We start from the raw sequence: 13,255 nt of genomic DNA on the forward strand, positions 1-13,255 counted from the left end.
GAACTTCTTCTTTCTCTTGCAAATGAAAGAGTCCTGAGATAAGAGGATCTCACATGGAGAAAAGCCACACAAAGTAGAAATATGAGGAGAGCGTTCAAGGGCTCTGTACTTCAGCTCAGTCAAAGAGTAACAAGGAAAAATTACCTAGTAACAGGAATGTGCATTTCCTTAACTATTTTTGGTATGAATTCCTATGCCCTACTCCTTTTTTTTTTTTTTTTTTTTTTTTGGCGGTACGTGGGCCTCTCACTGTTGTGGCCTCTCCCGTTGCAAAGCACAGGCTCTGGACGCGCAGGCTCAGCGGCCATGGCTCACGGGCCCAGCCACTCCGCGGCATGTGGGATCTTCCCAGACCGGGGCACGAACCTGCGTCCCCTGCATCGGCAGGCGGACTCTCAACCACCGTGCCACCAGGGAAGCCCTGCCCTACTCTTTTGATGGGAGAGAGTGACACTGTTTGCTTTCACCTATTTAATTAAATGGATCAAACTCAGTATTGGATTTTATGGAGCTGCATTTTTTTCTCCTACAATTAAGGAAAAGAGGAAAAAGTTTGTCTCCATGTTCTGCGTATGGAAATAGATAGCTAAGGGGGGCAGGGGTGCAAGAGTTGGAGAAAGTATGGTCCCTCTCTTTCAATAACTTACGTCTAAATAGACAATCACCTGTACTGGGAAGAAATGCTACAATTGCTAGGGCACAAGGCACATGCTGTCACAGCTTCTGAAGTCATCTGGCCAGACCTTCCAATCTGAGTCTGAAATAAACTCTGGCTGTAAACTTCTAGGGGAGGAATGCTGTAAAACCCACATTTGCCAGAAACTTCTTAAATAAGTTGCCATTGCCATGTTACTGAATGTTGAAAACCATGGTAGCATTCGAATATTTAGAAATATTTAGCAGAAAACTCATGGTACTAGTGAATGGTTTTGATTTGTTTTTGTTTCTTTTTACAGTATTTCTTTTACCTTTTTGAAAAAATTGAGATATAATTTACATACTATAAAACTCACTATTTGGGCTTCCCTGGTGGTTCAGTGGTTGAGAGTCTACCTGCTGATGCAGGGGACATGGGTTCGTGCCCCGGTCCGGGAAGATCCCACATGCCGCAGAGCAGCTAGGCCCGTAAGCCATGGCCACTGAGCCTGTGTGTCCGGAGCCTGTGCTCCACAACAGGAGAGGCCACAGCAGTGAGAGGCCTGCATACCGCAAAAAAAAAAAGTACTATTATAGCTAAAGATACATATTTTTAATTTGTCATGTATTTAAATTATTCTGGCCTTCTATTGCCCTGGTAATTGTGAAATGACAATGACACACTTGCAAACTTTCCCAACTGCAATGATAACGATAAAAAATTCTTTTATGTAAAGAAAACAAAACCAAAAACCTGTACCTGCTAGAAGTCACTTCCATCCCTCCCTCCCTCCCTCCCCTCAGCCCCTGGCAACTGTTAATGTACCTTCTGTCTCTACAGATTTTTCTATTCTGGACATTTCATATAAATGGAATCATACAATATGTGGTGTTTTCTGACTGGCTCCTTTCATATAACATGTTTTCAAGGTCCATCCATGTTGTAGGAGGGATTAGTACTTCGTTTCTTTTTGTTGCTGAACAAGATTTCCGTTACATGGATATACTACATTGTGTTATCCATTCATCAGCTGATGGACACTTGGGTTGTTTGCAGTGAACAGTTTTGAGGGAAGCCTGATCTACGTTGAGTTCAAAATGATTATAAATGCTATTTCCTGTCCCCTCTCTCCTTGCCATAGAACTCCCCCAGGAAGTGGTATACTCTGTTGCTGCAGTGCAATGTTCAACACATATATTGTGTTCTGTAAGCATGAAATCAGCTACATAGCTCTGCATTGATCACAGGAAGTCCCACGTCATGAAATTCCCCCGCTGGGCATTTTTCTTGGTGTTCAGCCAGTGTAGCTATTATTGCAATCCTACCCCAGTGAGCTTGTGAGAATTCCCTCCCAGCCCTGGGTCCTGCAGAGAAAGCCCTTGGCAACCTCCCATTTCCAAGCTTATTGATAGCAGATGTTTTGAACCCAGTTTTGAAAGCAAATGTTTTGAAAGCAAATGATTGCCCTGCCCCAGCCTAGAGATGAAGTAGATGACCATCCTTGGTTGGCTACATGTGGAGAGGAAGCAGAGTTGTGCGTGAGAAGGAGAGCAAAGATGATGACCAGGAAAGAGTTCTTTTAAGAAGCCACATTACTCATTCAGTCTGTAAGTATTCAGCCCTTCTGTGGTCCTGTCCCTGCACAAGGCACTGTTGGGGAGAGCACGTATCACTTCCTTTGAAAGACTTTATGACCTGGATAGGGAGGCTATGAAATATCTCAGTAAAAGATGACCAAAAAGCCCCAGCTTCTATAATATAGACAGGAAAACTGCTTTGCACACACACAGAAAAGAAGTGAATATTATGCCAGCGAACAAAAAGTCTGAACCCTTGAAAGGGAAGATAACTGCTAATAAGAGAAGTATAAAGAAACTACACCTCTGCTTCATTTACTAGGTGATTATTAAGAAACTAGAAAAAGCTGGGTATGCCATTTATTAAGCTATTACCTCTGAGCTCCCCACCCAGCCCTTATACTCCACCTGTGATGCTGGCTGGGCTGTATACAAGCACTTTTCTTCTTCCCCATCTGCTTCTGATTGCCTCTACTAGTAGCGGGTCATTGCCGGCACCTGCAAGGCTGGAGCAGGGACATGGGATTTGCTCCTTCCTGTTTGCTACCTGTTCCTGACAGCGTCACCCCAGCAATGCATCTTCACCTGGCAGTGGCAGTTCCTTCCAGGGAGCAGCAGAGTCACCTTCATTGCACTCCCCTCAGAGGCACTGGCAGGGTTTGGACTGCAGCCCCTCCTCAGAGGCTAAGTTCCAGCTCCATAGAACCCCTCATCCATGTTCTACGTTTTAGTAATCCCAACCTCTTTGCTCCGTCCCCTCAGCCCAGCGTTGGCAGGAGCTCCCCACAGTTCTTACATCTGTGATTAGTTGGTATTTTCTTTTTGCCTTGTCAGTTACCTTTTTACAACTAGTCAACAATGATTTATTCTGAACTCTGTTGAAATAAATGGGATGGTTTCCATCTCCCGATGACCTCTGAAACCTGACTGACAGAGTGGAACCAGAGAAGCTGAGACAGATGCTTTTGACCAGGGATGATAATTTGTCTAATACATATAACCAGTATCAAAAAATTAAAAAGTCCAAATTAATTCGGCTTTCCAAAGAAAACAAAAAAATAACCCAAATCTTACCTAAAATGAGATGTACATTTACATTACACTCCACATTGTGGTAAACTCAGGATGAAGCATACAGCTGTTTTTAAACCAGAACTATCAAATCAGTCTTATCTGTTCAAGGATTCACCTCTATTAAGAGTATTGGTGGTGGGCTTCCCTGGTGGCGCAGTGGTTGAGAGTCCACCTGCTGATGCAGGGGACACGGGTTCGTGCCCCGGTCCAGGAGGATGCCACATGCCGCGGAGTGGCTGGGCCCGTGAGCCATGGCCGCTGGGGCTGCGCGTCCGGAGCCTGTGCTCCACAACGGGAGAGGCCACAACGGTGAGAGGCCCGCGTACCGCAAAAAAAAAAAAAAAAAAAAAATTAGTATTGGTGAATGTGGATCCAGATATAATTCTGTATTCATGTATCAAATATTTAAAATACTTCATAGAAGTTTTCCTTAGTACTTTTTTTTTTTTTTTTTTTTTTCGGTATGCGGGCCTCTCACTGTTGTGGCCTCCCCCGTTGCGGAGCACAGGCTCCGGACGCGCAGGCTCCGGACGCGCAGGCTCCGGACGCGCAGGCTCAGCGGCCACGGCTCACGGGCCCAGCCGCTCCGCGGCATATGGGATCCTCCCAGACCGGGGCACGAACCCGTATCCCCTGCATCGGCAGGCGGACTCTCAACCACTTGCGCCACCAGGGAGGCCCCTCCTTAGTACTTTTTAAATGACTGTGTATTGACTATATGTTCTAATTTTTTGTATTAATATTCAAAATGCTTTGGCACTTGAGGCCTTGAATCTAGACAGACTGCCCCTCCCAGGACTAGCTAATTCCTAGAGAGCAAACACCCCCTCCTGCATTCACACCTTTGATATACAAATCAACCAGTCCAGAGCCCACACCCCCAACTATCTCTTTCATTCAATTGTCACACACCTAGTCAATATTCCCTTGGCACTAAGTCACCTCAGGGTTAGATATCAGACAACTAGGGACCACCTCTACAGCCCAGAGCCCACCAAAGTTGTTTATCTAATACTAAGCTTACTCGACATACCTACCCTGTTTCGCCCATTCCTTCCCATGAAAACCCCAATGAAGGCTCTGGGTCATGCTTCCTCCCTTCTGTCTCCTGATGGAGCCTGGGGCTTCCCCACATGGCCCTGCATGTCATGCCCTGCCTCTAGCTTCTGTAAGTATAAACTTCTACCCATGACAATCATTGCCATGTTTGCCCGTCTTACCATACTTGATTGAAGCAAATCCTCAGTGCATTTTTAGAACAGACTGCTAATTGTTAGCTTGATACCTATTTGCATTTCTTTTCCTTCTCTTAAGATCCCTATAATGAGTACAAATGACAGATACCTATCATCTGTTATCCCAGCTTCCCCTAAGGAAGCCGACTACAGATATACAGGGCTACAATTACAAACAGATGGTCATAAATGGTCAATTCCTTTTCCTCTGTGGGGAGGGGCAAAGGTTTTTCTCATTTACAGATGCACAAACAAGAAGTACAAGTGTCAGTACTACAACTTCAGCCATGGGTCAAACACAAATACCGACACTGACACATATGCATTCAGGAAAAAACAAACAAAAATAAACTGCAGGTAAACAACCCTGAAAGTGCAGAGCTGGACAAAAAGAAAGCTGTAGGCTACTACCTTCTCATCCACTCTGGGGATCTTTCATGGTTCCATCCCACAAAATTCCTTAAACAAAGAAATGTTGACAGAAGCCTGCAAGCCCAGGTCTCCACCTCACCTTTGGAAGCTTCCACAGACTTTCCAGCACAAGCCATGGTACCACAGACCCTTACCCAGGCTTCTGTTAGGGAACCATTGACTGGAACCGCCTGCCTTGGCCAGGCACGATGATAACCACTTGCCTGAGTTGTCTCACACAGGAGGTCCTGATAAAGACCACGATGCTGCCACAGAAAACTAACCAGGAGAATTCCGGAAGGGCCGAAAGGAGGGAGGACACGCCAGCCCATAGTATGTCTTGTAAAACTAACCTGGGGGCTTCCCTGGTGGCGCAGTGGTGGAGGGTCCGCCTGCCGATGCAGGGGACGCGGGTTCGTGCCCCGGTCCTGGAGGATCCTGCATGCCGCGGAGCGGCTGGGCCCGTGAGCCATGGCCGCTGAGCCTGCGCGTCCGGAGCCTGTGCTCCACAACGGGAGAGGCCACAACAGTGAAAGGCCCGCGTACAGCAAAAAAAAAAAAAAAAAAAAAACTAACCTGGAAGCATTCAGCAGAGGCCAAAAGGAGGAGGGAGAAGACCATATGTCCTGCCAACCTCCCAGAAACCCTCAGGAATTCATCTTGGCTGAGAGATGAACATGCCACCAGGAAGAACCCTGAGTCAGATGGCCAGAGACAACCCAGAAACTTACCCCATTACCATAAAGTCTGAGTCTGCGAGCCACGTGGCAGAGCAGTTCTCCTGGGTTCCCTTCCCCTCCTGCTCTCTGCCCGGTAACCTTTCCCAGTAAAGCCTTTTGCTCTGTCAGTACGTGTGTCTCCTTGGACAATTCATTTCTGAGTGTGAGACAAGAGCCCATTCTGGGCCCTGGAAGGGGTCCCCCTTCCTGCAACACTTCCAGCCTCTAAGCTGGAAGATAGGCATTCAACCGCCAACCTCGTCTACCAGGGCTTTTCTCTGATCAGCACTTCTGGGGCCTAGACCTTTCAAATTCTCCTCTGGAAGCCAATAGCTAGGTCCTACAAGTTTCCAGTGGGCAGATACACGTGACTTTGAAAACCACATCTTCTGTTTCTAATTTTTGAAAGACAGACATCTTAACCACAGCAGACAGGTAGGTATGATCATCAGACTTGGATGCATAAGAGCTATGAAAATGAGTCAAATATGCCATATCCTGGCAAAAATTCGCTGGTTGGTTAAAGCAACTCTGACACAAGAATGCTGGGGAGGAACAAAGGATCTCAAAATTATATTTTCTGTGGGTTCTTCATCTTAGGGGCTGCTCTCTACTTTAGGGAGTTCTTGGGAGGCAATAGGACCTCCCAAAACTGTGAAATTGTTAAAATAACAATAACAATCAATTGTTCGTCAAATGCAGTTATATTTCTTCAGAGAATCTGCTGACCCTCAGCTGGGCCTATTAGGGCATATTCTCATATGATATTAAAGGTCACACAAATATCTCTCTGCTTTATTTCCAAGTTTTATATTATTTTTTCCTGAACAAAACTTCCTTTCTGGAGAGTAGAAGCAGCAACCACAAGGAAAAGCAAGTTCAAATGCTGGATTTTCTGGTTCCTCAGAAATGAGAAAATATTAGCAGAAACATTAATAACATAGATGCTAAAAGTGTTCACAGGCTTTGAGTTCAAAATTCCACCTCTAAGAGCTTATTCTATGGAAGTATTCGGAGCTACTTGTGCCTGAAGCTTCATGCCCAAAGATGTTTATCTCAGTGCCTTTGACCATAAAGAAAAACTGGGGACAGCCTATAGGGTTCAGTGATGATATGTAGTAGAAGGTTTTGACTCCTTCAACAGGTTCAGTTTTATCCTGACCCTACTCCTTACCGACTGACTACGTGCCCTCAACTCCTAGCATTTACTTCCTGGTCTATAAAATCAGGACTAACAATGGCCAGGCTTGGATTACCCAATATACAGATATGTTCAGGCACTGGTAAAGCAGGGGCACCAGAGACAATGCTTTCGAAAAAATTTCATGTTTGATAGAAAGGGAAAAAGCGCACTCAAATACTCAGAATAGGAAATGTACACTTTCTTACACTGATTTTGTGTTTTGTTTTTTAGTTTATGAATAATCTTTTTTTTTTAAGAAGATGTTGGGGGTAGGAGTTTATTAATTAATTTATTTATTTTTGCTGTGTTGGGTCTTCGCCTCTGTGCGAGGGCTTTCTCTAGTTGTGGCAAGCGGGGGCCACTCTTCATTGCGGCGCGCGGGCCTCTCACTATCGCAGCCTTTCTTGTTGCAGAGCACAGGCTCCAGACGCGCAGGCTCAGTAGTTGTGGCTCACGGGCCTAGTTGCTCCGCGGCATGTGGGATCCTCCCAGACCAGGGCTCGAACCCGTGTCCCCTGCATTAGCAGGCAGATTCTCAACCACTGCGCCACCAGGGAAGCCCCTATGAATAATCTTTATTTAGGTTATCTGAGGCTCAAATTTTGGGAGTCTGCGAATTAAACTGACAAAAGACAGATTAGCAAGAGAAAAGATGGATTTTAATCACGTTTGTATGGGAGTTCACAAAGAAGTGTGGTTCAAAGAAGCAATTAGAATTTGGGGCTTATATACCATCTGTCAACGAAAAAATTAATCAGTCAATCTAAGAAATAAATGGAAAATTTTATTTGAGCTACACTGAGAATTATAACCCAGGTACAGCCTCTCAGAAAGCTCTGAGAACTGCTCCACCCATTAGAGGTCGAAGCACAGTTATATACTTTTTTGAGACAGAGGACCGTGCCCCAAATGACATATTACTGACAGTTTACACAATCCAGATCTACACCTCCAAGAGTAGTGGGTCATGGGTCATGTGTCCCCTTACAAGATTAGGAAGGTTATCTCCTAAAAAACTGTGACTCTTGATGAGATTAAGAAGGAATGTTATATATACACTACCAAATGTAAAATACATAGTTAGCAGGAAGCAGCGCATAGCACAGGGAGATCAGCTCGGTGCTTTGTGACCACCTAGAGGGGTGGGATAGGGAGGGTGGGAGGGAGACACAAGAGGGAGGGGATGTGGGGATATATGTATACGTATAGCTGATTCACTTTGTTATACAGCAGAAACTAACACAACAATGTAAAGCAATTATACTCCAATAAAGATGTTTTTTAAAAAAAACACTTTTATACAGTAAAAAAAATTAAAAATTTAAAAAATAAGAAGGAATGTTATTTCCTAAGGAGGTCTGGTTAATGCAGATGCACAGTATATACTACAGGGGAGGGAGGAGCCCCAAACGGGCAAAGAAAAATTGTATGTTTAAATTTTTCTCATCTTTATGAATTTTATTTCATCACATCTTAAGAGATGAAGGGGAGAGGAAGAGGGCACCATATAAGAAAGATAAGTGGGCCCTTAAGGGTGGATGGGAGATACAATAGTTTTGTGACCACGTCTGTTTGGGCGTGGTGCTGACTTCTCTCAGATTAGAGTTGCTCCTAGAAAGGGGATTTATGACAATTGAGTTCTTTACAGTTCTTTTGGGAGGCTCTGCTTTTAGGCAGATAAGGGATTTCAAGAACTCAAAATATTCCCCTTCTAACTCCAAAACAATTTTTATAACTTAGTTACAGAGGTTTAAAAGAGGACCCCATCCACCTTCTCATAGGCAGGCCTCCAGAGTCAGTGATTGGGTGTTACAGGGAAAAGCTACTTCAGAATTTGGAAATGAGGAAACAAAGATTGTTCCAGATGTCGAACTGAAAACGCTGTGACTAATGGATCAGAGAACAGATGCCACCGAAAAGAGGCTCAGCTGGCCAGCAGGACTTGACTGCAACCTGATTAAGTATATTAACATATGGAAAGAAAGAGTCAATTAGAAGGAGGGCTGAGCTACTCCCCTCCTGCTTGCCTTTAAAGCAGACTGCCCACAAATGTTTATGAATTTGAATTGGAACGGAAATAAAATTTACCTCCATGTATTGACCACCAGATGCCAGACATCGTGCTATAAGTCTTTAGTACATTATCTTATTTGAGTCTCATGATAGCTGAAGCCAAGATTATTAACCCATTTAACAACTGTAGAGAGATGCGAGTGTTGCCCAAGTGATACCTCCAAGCTGTCAGGTGGCAGAGCTAAGACCAGACCTCAGAATCCAAGCCTCCTGTCTTCCATGCTGCCCTCGTCCAGTCTCCATCCCACGTATCCTTCGCCTGGACCTCGAGTGGTTTGCTTGGATCCCCCCACCCAAACTTGTGCTCATTTTGACAGTGAACCAAAGAAGTGGGAAGTAAATTCAGCTTTCCTGCCTCCCATTTGGGTGACCCACAAGAACATAAATCTTGTAGGGTTTTTAACATCCAAGCTGCCTAAAACCTCAGACATGTCAAACCCAAGCATCGCTGTGGAAGAGAACCAGAAGGTCCCTGTCTGAGCCCTGATTCTGCAAGCAATTACCTGGGTGATATGAGACAAGTCTCTAAGCCTCTCTGGTCCTAATTTTCTCATTTTAAAATGAGAGCAGTAGACGAGCTCAAGTCTCACCAGATCAGTATTATCATCCTGGGATTCTGGAGTTTGATAAAAGGGGTAAAAGTCTCCATAGAGGTAGAGGTTGCAAGGTGAGAGGCAGAATCCTCACTAAAGTGTTTCCAGTTCCAGTGATGGAGCTATTTTTAGATTTGATCTGGTTCTCTCATGCATGATACATGTCGTAGGATGGTTTTCTGGGTCAACCTTTCTCAAATAAACTGTCATGTAATCCATGACCGGGACAGTTGCCACGATACAGTAACAACTTTTCCCCACATTAGCACTGGCTGTTTTAAAATTGCTTTACCCCACTTACAGACCAGACTTCAAAGAACTGTGATGTAGGGGATCCAGTGTCTTGGTTTTGAAAGGGGTATCCTGGAGGGAGTGGTTCTAGTCTGTCATATGTGGAGTTTCTCCTCCAACCTTTATTCATGCATTCATTCAATAGTTTGTTTTTCTTGTGTGCCTATTTTGTACCAGGAACTTAGAAAACGATAGTGAGCAAAAATAGACAGAACCCCTAACACAAAGAAGCTTACATTGGGGGAGAAGACATTAATCAGATAATCATACAAATTTTAATTGTGACCATAACATGTGCTACAAAGGAAAAGCACAGGATGCCCCGAGGGCCTAAAACTGGGAGGTCAGAGAAGGCTTCCTTTGGGAGGTGCTGTTTGAACTGAGTTCTAAGGATGAGCAGTAGTTAATAGGTGCCAAGAGAAGGGAAAAGCATTCCTGGAAAAGGAAAGAGGTCTTTAGAAGGAGGAATTATGAGACTAAAAGGAAGCCTGTATAGTGGAGTACAGAGAACAAGACAGCGTCAGGGAGGAAAGACTCTGTCTACCCTCTTAGGATCTGTCATGGAGAAACTAAACTGAGGCTCAGCAAGGTAAAGAGATTGCCTAAAATTTCATAGCTAGGACATAATAGAACTAAGATTCACACTCATATCTGACACCATTACCCATGCTTTTCCTTTTTAAAAATTTTTTCTCCTGTAGTTTGCAAACCATCCCCTCACTCCCAAACCTCCCCCGCCACCACCCGGGACACACACACACAGATTTTTCAGCTCAAACAGTGTAATACAATCAAAGTAAATATCGAATGTCATAGGGTCATAAGGTCAGGCCTGGGCCACCGCCTCCTCCAGAGGGGTAAAGCTGTTATTCTGACACTGAGGAAATGAAGAACAAGGTCAACCTGGGTCCCAGCTGCCTGCCATGCAGTTTGACAAACAGTGTTACATTGTTTATCAACATATATATCATCACAGACTTTTTATATGAAGGATTGGCAGTTGTTTATCTAATCTAAAGGAGCTAGAAATTTATAAAATTCTCATCTCAGTGCCATGCTGATCAAATCCTATCACATCAAAGGTATTCCCAAGCCTCAGCCAACCGTTTTTCCTTTAGTATAAGAACAACTCTCAATGGAACAGCAAGGAAAAATTTTGGACTGTATAGGTGGATAGTTATTCAACAAATATGTACTGAAAACCTTAAACACTATGGAGGATATATATATATATATATCTCCTGCCCTCAAAGAGCTTACACTGTATATATCATATAGCAGCCATCCTACTGGTCATTGCAAGTGAGAAATAGCTGCTCTCGCTTTAGTGACTAGGGAGGCTGAGGACAAATTCACAGGAGCAGAGCTGCTTGAGTTTTGAAGAAAAGGCAGAGTCCAGACGGGTGCATAGGGGAGCCTTCCAGGAGGGGGGAACCACACCAACAAGGCACAAGGTTGGAACTAAGAAAGGAGGGTAAGGGGGACTTCCCTCATGGTCCAGTAGTTAAGAATCTACCTTCCAATGCAGGGGACACCGGTTTGATCCCTGGTCTGGGAACTAAGATCCCACATTCCACAGGGCAACTAAGCCCGCACGCAGCAACTACTGAGCCCTCACACTCTGAGCCTGCAGCCCACAACTAAAGAGAAGCCAGTGTGCTGCAATGAAGATTCCACGTGCCGCAACTAAGACCCGACACAGCCACAAAAATAAATAAATAAATAAATGAATATTTTTTTTAAAAGAAAGAAAGGCAGTTAGGAATGGGGACAGGACCACCTGAGGGGAACAGGAGTGCGTGGTGGGAGCCATGTCTGGACATGGGGGTGAGGGGCACATCACCACGGATGCATTGACTACTGAGTCAACTGAACCCAGGGTTCCTCAGCCATGGCACTGTTGATATTTTGGACCAGATTTTTCTTTCTGTGTAGGAGGTGAAGTTGGGGAGGATGGGAGCCTCCTGTGCATTGTAGGATGGTTAGCAGCACCTCGGTTTCTACCCATTAGATGCCAGTAGTACCCTCACTCCCAGTTGTCCCCGCCATTCACTTGTGACACACAAAAAATGTCTTCAGCCATTGCCATATGTCCCTGGGGAACAAATCATTCACTAGGTTGAGAACTACTGAGTTAAGGCATTGTGATGGTGCATGTGAGCTGTGTGTGGTATTTCTCAAGGTCAACACATTCTTCCATTCACCGTCAGGGCTCCTGTCCTCAAGGCCGTGTGACAGCAACCTGCAGCCCATAGAGAATCTATCCTACTGTTGGACTCTGGGATCCAGTTGTGGGTGGTATCCTTATTCACCAGCCCCTAGTTCAACATGCCTAGAGAATGCCTCTAGGGGAGAAAGGACGGGTAAAAGGCAGAAAGCCAAGGTTAATGAGGGTGGCCTGGTATCCCAATGGAAATGAAACACCTAAAACAAAGATACTAGACAAAAACACATGAAAAGCTCTGAAGCAATTTAATATTAACATCAAACCTCACAGTCATCAGGGTGACTACTATCAAAAAAAAAAAAAAGAAAGAAAAGAAAAAAGAAAACAAGTGTTGGCAAGGATGTGGAGAAATTGGAACCCTTGTGCTGTTGGTAGGAATGCATAATGGTATAGCCACTGTGGAAAACAGTATGGAGGCTCCTCAGAAAATTTAAACTAGAGCTACCATATAATCCAGCAATTCTACTAATGGGTATACACTCAAAAGAATTGAAAGCAGGGTCCTGAAGAGATATTTGTACACACATGTTCATAACAGCATTAATCACATTAGCTAAAACATGGAAGCAACCCAAGTGTTGATTGACCAATGAATGGATAAGCAAAATATGGTATATACCTACAATGGAATATTATTCAGCCTTAAAAAGAAAGAAATTCTGCAGTATGCTACACCCTGGATGAAACTTGAGGACATTATGCTAAGTGAAATAAGACAGCCACAAAAAGATAGATACTGTATGATTCCACTTACATGAGGTATTTAGCGTAGTCAAAATCATAGAGACAGAAAGTAAAATGGTGGCTGCCAGGGGCTGGCGGGAGGGGGAAGTGGGAAGTTATTTTTCAGTGAGTATAGAGTTTCAGTTCTGTAAGATGGAAGAGTTATGGTGATGGATGGTGGTGATGGTTGCAAAACAATGTGAATAAATTTAATACCACTTAACTGTACACTTAAAGGAGGTAAAGATGGTACATAAAATAGATAAGTAACAAGGATTTACTGTACAGCGCAAGGAACTATATTCAATATCAATTTCCTATAAAGGAAAATAATCTGAAATATATATATATATACTGTACACCTGAAACTAACCCAATATTGTAAATCAACTATACTTCAATTTCTAAAAGATGTTGGAGATGATCAGTTTTATGCTATGTGTATTTTACCACAATAAAAAAAAGTGGAAAAAACTAACATCAAGAATGATGGGAGGGCTTCCCTGATGGCG

Source organism: Mesoplodon densirostris, chromosome 14, assembly GCF_025265405.1.
Source record: "Mesoplodon densirostris isolate mMesDen1 chromosome 14, mMesDen1 primary haplotype, whole genome shotgun sequence".
Classification (NCBI taxonomy): Eukaryota; Metazoa; Chordata; class Mammalia; order Artiodactyla; family Ziphiidae; genus Mesoplodon; species Mesoplodon densirostris.